General features: G+C 35.2%; 1 protein-coding gene across 1 annotated transcript in view; it reads left to right on the top strand.

The window, feature by feature from the left end:
* Window positions 1–12079, top strand: part of LOC139849275 (uncharacterized mitochondrial protein AtMg00810-like) — a 38478-nt gene that overhangs the window by 25415 nt on the left and 984 nt on the right. The gene's annotated exons all lie outside the window — the stretch shown is intronic.

Consider the following 12079-nt stretch of genomic DNA (forward strand, 5'->3'; position numbering starts at 1 on the left):
AGTTTAGTTAATTTTAAAATTGTTCGCAAACAAAAGTTAATCCTTCTAACTTGACTTTTAAAATTAACTAAACACATGTTCTATATCTATATGATATGCTAACTTAATGATTTAAAACCTGGAAACACGAAAAACACCGTAAAACCGGATTTACGCCGTCGTAGTAACACCGCGGGCTGTTTTGGGTTAATTAATTAAAAACTATGATAAACTTTGATTTAAAAGTTGTTATTCTGAGAAAATGATTTTTATTATGAACATGAAACTATATCCAAAAATTATGGTTAAACTCAAAGTGGAAGTATGTTTTCTAAAATGGTCATCTAGACGTCGTTCTTTCGACTGAAATGACTACCTTTACAAAAATGACTTGTAACTTATTTTTCTGACTATAAACCTATAATTTTTCTGTTTATATTCATAAAATAGAGTTCAATATGAAACCATAGCAATTTGATTCACTCAAAACGGATTTAAAATGAAGAAGTTATGGGTAAAACAAGATTGGATAATTTTTCTCATTTTAGCTACGTGAAAATTGATAACAAATCTATTCCAACCATAACTTAATCAACTTGTATTGTATATTATGTAATCTTGAGATACCATAGACACGTATACAATGTTTCGACCTATCATGTCGACACATCTATATATATTTCGGAACAACCATAGACACTCTATATGTGAATGTTGGAGTTAGCTATACAGGGTTGAGGTTGATTCCAAAATATATATAGTTTGAGTTGTGATCAATACTGAGATACGTATACACTGGGTCATGGATTGATTCAAGATAATATTTATCAATTTATTTCTGTACATCTAACTGTGGACAACTAGTTGTAGGTTACTAACGAGGACAGCTGACTTAATAAACTTAAAACATCAAAATATATTAAAAGTGTTGTAAATATATTTTGAACATACTTTAATATATATGTATATATTGTTATAGGTTCGTGAATCAACAGTGGCCAAGTCTTACTTCTCGACGAAGTAAAAATCTGTGAAAGTGAGTTATAGTCTAACTTTTAAAATCTAATATTTTTGGGATGAGAATACATGCAGGTTTTATAAATGATTTACAAAATAGACACAAGTACGTGAAACTACATTCTATGGTTGAATTATCGAATACGAATATGCCCCTTTTTATTAAGTCTGGTAATCTAAGAATTAGGGAACAGACACCCTAATTGACGCGAATCCTAAAGATAGATCTATTGGGCCTAACAAACCCCATCCAAAGTACCGGATGCTTTAGTACTTCAAAATTTATATCATATCCGAAGGGTGTCCCGGAATGATGGGGATATTCTTATATATGCATCTTGTTAATGTCGGTTACCAGGTGTTCACCATATGAATGATTTTTATCTCTATGTATGGGATGTGTAATGAAATATGAAATCTTGTGGTCTATTGTTACGATTTGATATATATAGGTTAAACCTATAACTCACCAACATTTTTGTTGACGTTTAAAGCATGTTTATTCTCAGGTGAATATTAAGAGCTTCCGCTGTTGCATACTAAAATAAGGACAAGATTTGGAGTCCATGTTTGTATGATATTGTGTAAAAATTGCATTCAAGAAACTGATTTCGATGTAACATATTTGTATTGTAAACCATTATGTAATGGTCGTGTGTAAACATGATATTTTAGATTATCATTATTTGATGATCTACGTAAAGCTTTTTAAACCTTTATTGATGAAATAAAGGTTATGGTTTGTTTTAAAATGAATGTAGTCTTTGAAAAACGTCTCATATAGAGGTCAAAACCTCGCAACGAAATCAATTAATATGGAACGTTTTTAATCAATAAGAACGGGACATTTCAGTTGGTATCCGAGCGTTGGTCTTAGAGAACCAGAATTTTGCATTAGTGTGTCTTATCGAGTTTGTTAGGATGCATTAGTGATTCTGGACTTCGACCGTGTTTACTTGAAAAATGATTGCTTAACAAATTTTGTTGGAAACTATATATTTTTAACATGTGAATATTATGTGATATATTAATCTCTTAACGCGTTTGATATTATGTGATAGATGTCTACCTTTAGAACAAGTCCCATTGACTCACCTAATAATAATGAAGAGTCAAATGTAAATTGGAATGATTCGTGGACTGATTCACAAGTTCCCGAAGAGGAACCGGAAGAAGAGTCGGAACCAGAAGAAGAATCGGAACCGGAAGAAGAATCGGAACCGGATGAAGAAATAGAACCGGTGGGGGAAATAATAAAACAGTTAAGTAAAAGAAAATCCTCAACCAACCGACCAAGGTTAATTATGGTCAATGGTGTTTCCGCTAAGGAAGCAAAATATTGGGAGGATTACCAATTCTCCGATGAATCGGATTCTGACGAGAATTCCGACGATGTTATAGAAATTACCCCAACTGAATTTAAAAAGGCAAAAGAAAATAATAAGGGAAAGGGCATAAAAATAGAGAAATCTAATTCCAACCCCGATGAACTTTATATGTATCGTCAACCTCTGAAGTCCTTAAATTGTAACAATGACCCGAGAACCTCTAAACCACCAGGTTTTTCTAAACCAATGTGGAAAACGACGGCTCGTATTAGGGGAACATCATATATCCCTAGAAACTTGGCAAAACGAACCAAAACCGAAGAAGAAGAAACAAGCGAGTCGGAATAAGATAGTTGTATTCGTGTGGTGTAATATATGTAATATAGTATGCTTATGCTTTATGATATATGTAAAAATTGCTTGTGTTAATAAGTATTTTTTTTATGAATCTAACTCTTGTCTATTTTACAGTATAAAAACACAAAATGGATAGACAACCCAATATTTTAAGAGACCTACCCGGAGACATGATTGATGAAATCTTGTCTAGAGTCGGTCAGATTTCTTCGGCACAACTATTTAAGGCGAGATCAGTTTGTAAGACATTCGAAGAACGTTCCAAGAATGCCTTGGTTTATAAAAGGCTTTCGTTCGAAATATGGGGGATATCACATTGGAAAATCCATAAGTTACGATGTGTTTACTTTGACGCATATATTGCGGGGAACCCAAATGCTATTTTACGCAATGGGTTAAGAAATTATTTTGACTCAATATATCCGAATATTGGACTTCGTGATTTAGAAAAAGCGGCTAACATGCAACATAAAGAAGCATGTTATACTTACGGATTAGTAATGTTCGCTTCTCACCAAAGTGAGAACAAGAACATCGGCCTACAACTATTAAACAAAACGTTCCCACAAGTGACGGAGTCGGTAATTGGGGTAAGAAATGAGGTTTTTAGATTGTTACAGGACTGTTGGTCATTACGTAACCCTCGTCCCTTTGACGACGTTACAACACGCTGTCTTATCAACGGCCATAACGGTTATGTTCCACAAGACCAAGGATGGGAAGTAGTCCTAGTAAAACCAGAATGCATGACTTGTTTCTGGACGTATGAATTACGTGTCTTTATTGCCTTTGCTGAACGACTTGTGTACTAGCTAGAATTATCTTCACAACTATTTTGTATCAAAGTTTTTGTGTGCTATATCTCATGCTTTATGTAAAATAAGCGATATTGTAAGTTTGTAAAATATTGTATAAAAGTTTGAACGCGAAATATTATTATAATCAGTTTTTCATATAGAATTGTAGTAGTTGAATTGTATATTAGCTACTAAGTATGAACTTAACGGGTAGGTACTACCCGAATTTAAACTTATAAAATGCTAATATGAAGAAAAAGCTTTTATAAATGAGTTCATATTATGCTACGAAATACTATTAACTACTCTTAATATTCTGTATGATTAACTTGTTCCATTTGACTATTTTGAAGGAAATGGCACCGACTACTCGACACACCGTGAATATGAATGAAGAGGAATTCCGTACTTTTCTAGCTTCAAACATAGCCGCAGTACAGGCTGCGCTACATACCAACAATAACCTTGGATCTAGCAGTACAGGAAATCGTGTAGGATGCACCTACAAAGAATTCACTGCCTGCAAACCTTTGGAATTTGATGGAACCGAAGGATCGATCGGATTGAAACGGTGGACCGAGAAGGTCGAATCGGTGTTTGCCATAAGTAAGTGTACTGAAGAGGACAAAGTAAAGTACGCTACGCATACCTTCACAGGTTCTGCGTTAACATGGTGGAATACCTATCTAGAGCAAGTGGGACAAGACGATGCGTACGCACTACCGTGGTCAGCATTCAAGCACTTGATGAACGAGAAGTACCGTCCCAGAACCGAGGTCAATAAGCTCAAGACAGAACTTAGAGGGTTACGAACCCAAGGATTTGATATTACCACGTACGAAAGACGATTCACAGAATCGTGCCTATTGTGTCCGGGAGCATTCGAAGATGAGGAAGAGAAGATCGACGCGTTTGTGAAAGGATTACCGGAAAGAATCCAAGAAGATATAAGTTCACACGAGCCCGCCTCCATACAACAGGCATGTAGAATGGCTCACAAACTAGTGAACCAGATTGAAGAAAGAATTAAAGAACAAACTGCTGAAGAGGCCAATGTGAAGCAAGTCAAAAGAAAGTGGGAGGAAAACGGTGATAAGAATCACCAATACAACAACAGCAATTACAACAATAATCGCAACAATTATCCCAACAATCGCAACATCAATCGCAACTAAAAAAAACAGCCCAACAACAACAACAACAACAACAACAACAACAACAACAACAACAACAACAACAACAACAACAACAACAACAACAACAACAACAACAACAACAGCAACTACAATAATCATCCCAACAACAATAATAACCGCAACAACAACAACAATCAGAAGCAGCTATGCCAAAGGTGTGAAAAGTATCACTCGGGGTTCTGCACCAAATTTTGCAACAAGTGTAAAAGAAATGGTCATAGCACGGCGAAGTGTGAGGTCTACGGACCAGGGGTTAATAGAACGAAAGGAACAAATGGTGTCGGAACGAGTAATGGCGGAGCAAGTAGTGTCGGAGCAAGTTATGCCAATGTAGTTTGTTATAAATTTGGAAAACTGGGCCACATTATTAGAAATTGCCCGAACCAGGAGAACACGAATGGACAAGGCCGCGGAAGAGTTTTCAATATTAATGCGGCAGAGGCACAGGAAGACCCGGAGCTTGTTACGGGTACGTTTCTTATTGACAATAAATCTGCTTACGTTTTATTTGATTCGGGTGCGGATAGAAGCTATATGAGTAGAGATTTTTGTGCTAAATTAAGTTGTCCATTGACGCCTTTGGATAGTAAATTTTTACTCGAATTAGCAAATGGTAAATTAATTTCAGCAGATAATATATGTCGGAATCGAGAAATTAAACTAGTTAGTGAAACATTTAAGATTGACTTGATACCAGTAGAGTTAGGGAGTTTTGATGTGATAATCGGTATGGACTGGTTGAAAGAAGTGAAAGCAGAGATCGTTTGTTACAAAAATGCAATTCGCATTATACAAGAAAAAGGAAAACCCTTAATGGTGTACGGAGAAAAGGGCAACACGAAGCTACATCTTATTAGTAATTTGAAGGCACAAAAACTAATAAGAAAAGGTTGCTATGCTGTTCTAGCACACGTCGAGAAAGTACAAACAGAAGAAAAGAGCATCAATGATGTTCCCATTGCAAAAGAATTTCCCGATGTATTTCCGAAAGAAATACCGGGATTACCCCCACATCGATCCGTTGAATTTCAAATAGATCTTGTACCAGGAGCTGCACCAATAGCTCGTGCTCCTTACAGACTCGCACCCAGCGAGATGAAAGAACTGCAAAGCCAATTACAAGAACTTTTAGAGCATGGTTTCATTCGACCAAGCACATCACCGTGGGGAGCTCCTGTTTTGTTTGTCAAGAAGAAAGATGGTACATTCAGGTTGTGTATCGACTACCGAGAGTTGAACAAACTTACCATCAAGAACCGCTACCCACTACCGAGAATCGACGACTTATTTGATCAACTACAAGGCTCATCTGTTTATTCAAAGATTGACTTACGTTCCGGGTATCATCAAATGCGGGTGAAAGAAGATGATATTCCAAAGACTGCTTTTAGAACACGTTACGGTCATTACGAGTTTATGGTCATGCCATTTGGTTTAACTAATGCACCAGCTGTGTTCATGGACCTTAAGAACCGAGTGTGTGGACCATACCTTGACAAGTTTGTCATTGTTTTCATTGATGACATACTTATTTACTCAAAGAAGGACCAAGAACACGGTGAACATTTGAGAAAGGTGTTAGAAGTATTGAGGAAGGAAGAATTGTACGCTAAGTTTTCAAAGTGTGCATTTTGGTTGGAAGAAGTTCAATTCCTCGGTCACATAGTGAGCAAAGAAGGTATTAAGGTGGATCCGGCAAAGATAGAAACTGTTGAAAAGTGGGAAACCCCGAAAACTCCTAAACACATACGCCAGTTTTTAGGACTAGCTGGTTACTACAGAAGGTTCATCCAAGACTTTTCCAGAATAGCAAAACCCTTGACTGCATTAACGCATAAAGGGAAGAAATTTGAATGGAATGATGAACAAGAGAAAGCGTTTCAGTTATTGAAGAAAAAGCTAACTACGGCACCTATATTGTCATTGCCTGAAGGGAATGATGATTTTGTGATTTATTGTGACGCATCAAAGCAAGGTCTCGGTTGTGTATTAATGCAACGAACGAAGGTGATTGCTTATGCGTCTAGACAATTGAAGATTCACGAACAAAATTATACGACGCATGATTTGGAATTAGGCGCGGTTGTTTTTGCATTAAAGACTTGGAGGAACTACTTATATGGGGTCAAAAGTATTATATATACCGACCACAAAAGTCTTCAACACATATTTAATCAGAAACAACTGAATATGAGGCAGCGTAGGTGGATTGAATTGTTGAATGATTACGACTTTGAGATTCGTTACCACCCGGGGAAGGCAAATGTGGTAGCCGATGCCTTGAGCAGGAAGGACAGAGAACCCATTCGAGTAAAATCTATGAATATAATGATTCACACTAACCTTACTACTCAAATAAAGGAGGCGCAACAAGGAGTTTTAAAAGAGGGAAATTTAAAGGATGAAATACCCAAAGGATCGGAGAAGCATCTTAATATTCGGGAAGACGGAACCCGGTATAGGGCTGAAAGAATTTGGGTACCAAAATTTGGAGATATGAGAGAAATGGTACTTAGAGAAGCTCATAAAACCAGATACTCAATACATCCTGGAACGGGGAAGATGTACAAGGATCTCAAGAAACATTTTTGGTGGCCGGGTATGAAAGCCGATGTTGCTAAATACGTAGGAGAATGTTTGACGTGTTCTAAGGTCAAAGCTGAGCATCAGAAACCATCAGGTCTACTTCAACAACCCAAAATCCCAGAATGGAAATGGGAAAACATTACCATGGATTTCATCACTAAATTGCCAAGGACTGCAAGTGGTTTTGATACTATTTGGGTAATAGTTGATCGTCTCACCAAATCAGCACACTTCCTGCCAATAAGAGAAGATGACAAGATGGAGAAGTTAGCACGACTGTATTTGAAGGAAGTCGTCTCCAGACATGGAATACCAATCTCTATTATCTCTGATAGGGATGGCAGATTTATTTCAAGATTCTGGCAGACATTACAGCAAGCATTAGGAACTCGTCTAGACATGAGTACTGCCTATCATCCACAAACTGATGGGCAGAGCGAAAGGATGATACAAACGCTTGAAGACATGCTACGAGCATGTGTTATTGATTTCGGAAACAGTTGGGATCGACATCTACCGTTAGCAGAATTTTCCTACAACAACAGCTACCATTCAAGCATTGAGATGGCGCCGTTTGAAGCACTTTATGGTAGAAAGTGCAGGTCTCCGATTTGTTGGAGTGAAGTGGGGGATAGACAAATTACGGGTCCGGAGATTATACAAGAAACTACCAAGAAGATCATCCAAATTCAACAACGGTTGAAAACCGCCCAAAGTCGACAAAAGAGCTACGCTGACATTAAAAGAAAAGATATAGAATTTGAAATTGGAGAGATGGTCATGCTTAAAGTTGCACCTTGGAAAGGCGTTGTTCGATTTGGTAAACGAGGGAAATTAAATCCAAGGTATATTGGACCATTCAAGATTATTGATCGTGTCGGACCAGTAGCTTACCGACTTGAGTTACCTCAATAACTCGCGGCTGTACATAGCACTTTCCACGTCTCGAATTTGAAGAAATGTTTTGCTAAAGAAGATCTCACTATTCCGTTAGATGAAATCCAAATCAACGAAAAACTCCAATTCATCGAAGAACCCGTCGAAATAATGGATCGTGAGGTTAAAAGACTTAAGCAAAACAAGATACCAATTGTTAAGGTTCGATGGAATGCTCGTAGAGGACCCGAGTTCACCTGGGAGCGGAAGATCAGATGAAGAAGAAATACCCACATCTATTTCCAGAAGATTCGTCAACACCTTCAACAGCTTAAAATTTCGGGACGAAATTTATTTAACGGGTAGGTACTGTAGTGACCCGAACTTTTCCATGTTTATATATATTAATTGAGATTGATATTTACATGATTAAATGTTTCCAACATGTTAAGCAATCAAACTTGTTAAGACTTGATTAATTGAAATATGTTTCATATAGACAATTGACCACCCAAGTTGACCGGCGATTCACGAACGTTAAAACTTGTAAAAACGACATGACGATATATATATGGATATACATATGGTTAACATGAGATTATGATAAGTAAGTATCTCCATAAGTATATTAACAATGAGTTATATACATATAAATAAGACTACTAACTTAAGGATTTCGAAACGAGACATATATGTAACGATTATCGTTGTAACGATATTTAAATGTATATATATCATATTAAGATATATTAATATATCATAATATCATGATAATATAATAATTTAACATCTCATTAGATATAATAAACAATGGGTTAACAACATTAATTGAGATCGTTAACTTAAAGGTTTCAAAACAACACTTACATGTAACGACTAACGATGACTTAACGACTCAGTTAAAATGTATATACATGTAGTGTATTTAGATGTATTAAAATACTTTTGGAAGACTTCAAGACATATATCAAAACACTCATACTTAACGAAAATGGTTACAGTTACTTTCCCATTCTTTTCTTTCATCAAGAATTCTAGTCGTATTCTTACCCGTATTATACACAGCTTCAAAACGTACTTACTATGGGTATATACCAATAGGAACTAGCATGGGATTCCACTCTTGATTATTTCATGTATGACTAATCAATTTTAACTTCTACCATGAGCTAGTCAACTAACTAGAACTCCTTTTAACCCCACTCACCACTCACCAATTACCACTCATCATTCACTCCATTTCACTTCCAATTCTCTTTCTAATTCTCTCTCAACACACACACACACACACACTATTATGAAAGTATTTTTCCAGTACTTAATCATCATCTTCATCAAAAATCACTTCAAGAATCAAGCTATAATCATCATAGGAAGAACACTTCAACAACACTTCAAAAATGCCTTCAAGTTTACTAATTTACTTCCAAGCTTTCTAATCCATTCCAAGTAATCATCTAAGATCAAGAAACCTTTGTTATATACAGTAGGTTATCTTTCTTATTCAAGGTAATATTCATATTCAAACTTTGATTCAATTTCTATAACTATAAACTATCTTAATTCGTGTAAAAATCTTACTTGAACTTGTTTTTGTGTCATGATCCTACTTCAAGAACTTTCAAGCCATCCAAGATCTTTTGAAGCTAGATCATTTCTTGTCACTTCCAGTAGGTTTACCTACTAAACTTGAGGTAGTAATGATGTTCATAACATCATTCGATTCATATATATAAAATTATCTTATTCGAAGGTTTAAACTCGTAATCACTAGAACATAGTTTAGTTAATTCTAAAATTGTTCGCAAACAAAAGTTAATCCTTCTAACTTGACTTTTAAAATTAACTAAACACATGTTCTATATCTATATGATATGCTAACTTAATGATTTAAAACCTGGAAACACAAAAAACACCGTAAAATCGGATTTACGCCGTCGTAGTAACACCGCGGGCTGTTTTGGGTTAATTAATTAAAAACTATGATAAACTTTGATTTAAAAGTTGTTATTCTGAGAAAATGATTTTTATTATGAACATGAAACTATATCCAAAAATTATGGTTAAACTCAAAGTGGAAGTATGTTTTCTAAAATGGTCATCTAGACGTCGTTCTTTCGACTGAAATGACTACCTTTAAAAAAATGGCTTGTAACTTATTTTTCCAACTATAAACCTATACTTTTTCTGTTTAGATTCATAAAATAGAGTTCAATATGAAACCATAGCAATTTGATTCACTCAAAACGGATTTAAAATGAAGAAGTTATGGGTAAAACAAGATTGGATAATTTTTCTCATTTTAGCTACGTGAAAATTGATAACAAATCTATTCCAACCATAACTTAATCAACTTGTATTGTATATTATGTAATCTTGAGATACCATAGACACGTATACAATGTTTCGACCTATCATGTCGACACATCTATATATATTTCGGAACAACCATAGACACTCTATATGTGAATGTTGGAGTTAGCTATACAGGGTTGAGGTTGATTCCAAAATATATATAGTTTGAGTTGTGATCAATACTGAGATACGTATACACTGGGTCGTGGATTGATTCAAGATAATATTTATCGATTTATTTCTGTACATCTAACTGTGGACAACTAGTTGTAGGTTACTAACGAGAACAGCTAACTTAATAAACTTAAAACATCAAAATATATTAAAAGTGTTGTAAATATATTTTGAACATACTTTAATATATATGTATATATTGTTATAGGTTTGTGAATCAACAGTGGCCAAGTCTTACTTCTCGACGAAGTAAAAATCTGTGAAAGTGAGTTATAGTCCCACTTTTAAAATCTAATATTTTTGGGATGATAATACATGCAGGTTTTATAAATGATTTACAAAATAGACACAAGTACGTGAAACTACATTCTATGGTTGAATTATCGAAATCGAATATGCCCCTTTTTATTAAGTCTGGTAATCTAAGAATTAGGGAACAGACACCCTAATTGACGTGAATCCTAAAGATAGATCTATTGGGCCTAACAAACCCCATCCAAAGTACCAGATGCTTTAGTACTTCGAAATTTATATCATATCCGAAGGGTGTCCCGGAATGATGGGGATATTCTTATATATGCATCTTGTTAATGTCGGTTACCAGGTGTTCACCATATGAATGATTTTTATCTCTATGTATGGGATGTGTAATGAAATATGAAATCTTGTGGTCTATTGTTACGATTTGATATATATAGGTTAAACCTATAACTCACCAACATTTTTGTTGACGTTTAAAGCATGTTTATTCTCAGGTGAATATTAAGAGCTTCCGCTGTTGCATACTAAAATAAGGACAAGATTTGGAGTCCATGTTTGTATGATATTGTGTAAAAACTGCATTCAAGAAACTGATTTCGATGTAACATATTTGTATTGTAAACCATTATGTAATGGTCGTGTGTAAACAGGATATTTTAGATTATCATTATTTGATAATCTACGTAAAGCTTTTTAAACCTTTATTGATGAAATAAAGGTTATGGTTTGTTTTAAAATGAATGCAGTCTTTTAAAAACGTCTCATATAGAGGTCAAAACCTCGCAACGAAATCAATTAATATGGAACGTTTTTAATCAATAAGAACGGGACATTTCACTTCTTACCAAACCTCTTGGATCCAATCGCTTGCGAACATTACTTGAAAAGTTAAGCATTCAAAACTTACCTGCGCCAACTTGAGGGGGAGTATAGAAAAGTGCATAATTTACGTTCGAGCCATATTCACTTCCTATTTTAGATTTTTCTATTTAGGAATATTAGTCAATATAGGAAACAGATCATTCACATAGTTAATCACCGATCTGTCATTTTTATTTGATTCATTTTCGGTTGATTTCCCCCTGTATATGTAATCATCCTTGCATAATGAAAAGATTATCTCTGATTATCGACTTCTTTACGTGAATCAAGC

Source organism: Rutidosis leptorrhynchoides, chromosome 5, assembly GCF_046630445.1.
Source record: "Rutidosis leptorrhynchoides isolate AG116_Rl617_1_P2 chromosome 5, CSIRO_AGI_Rlap_v1, whole genome shotgun sequence".
Taxonomy (NCBI): domain Eukaryota; kingdom Viridiplantae; phylum Streptophyta; class Magnoliopsida; order Asterales; family Asteraceae; genus Rutidosis; species Rutidosis leptorrhynchoides.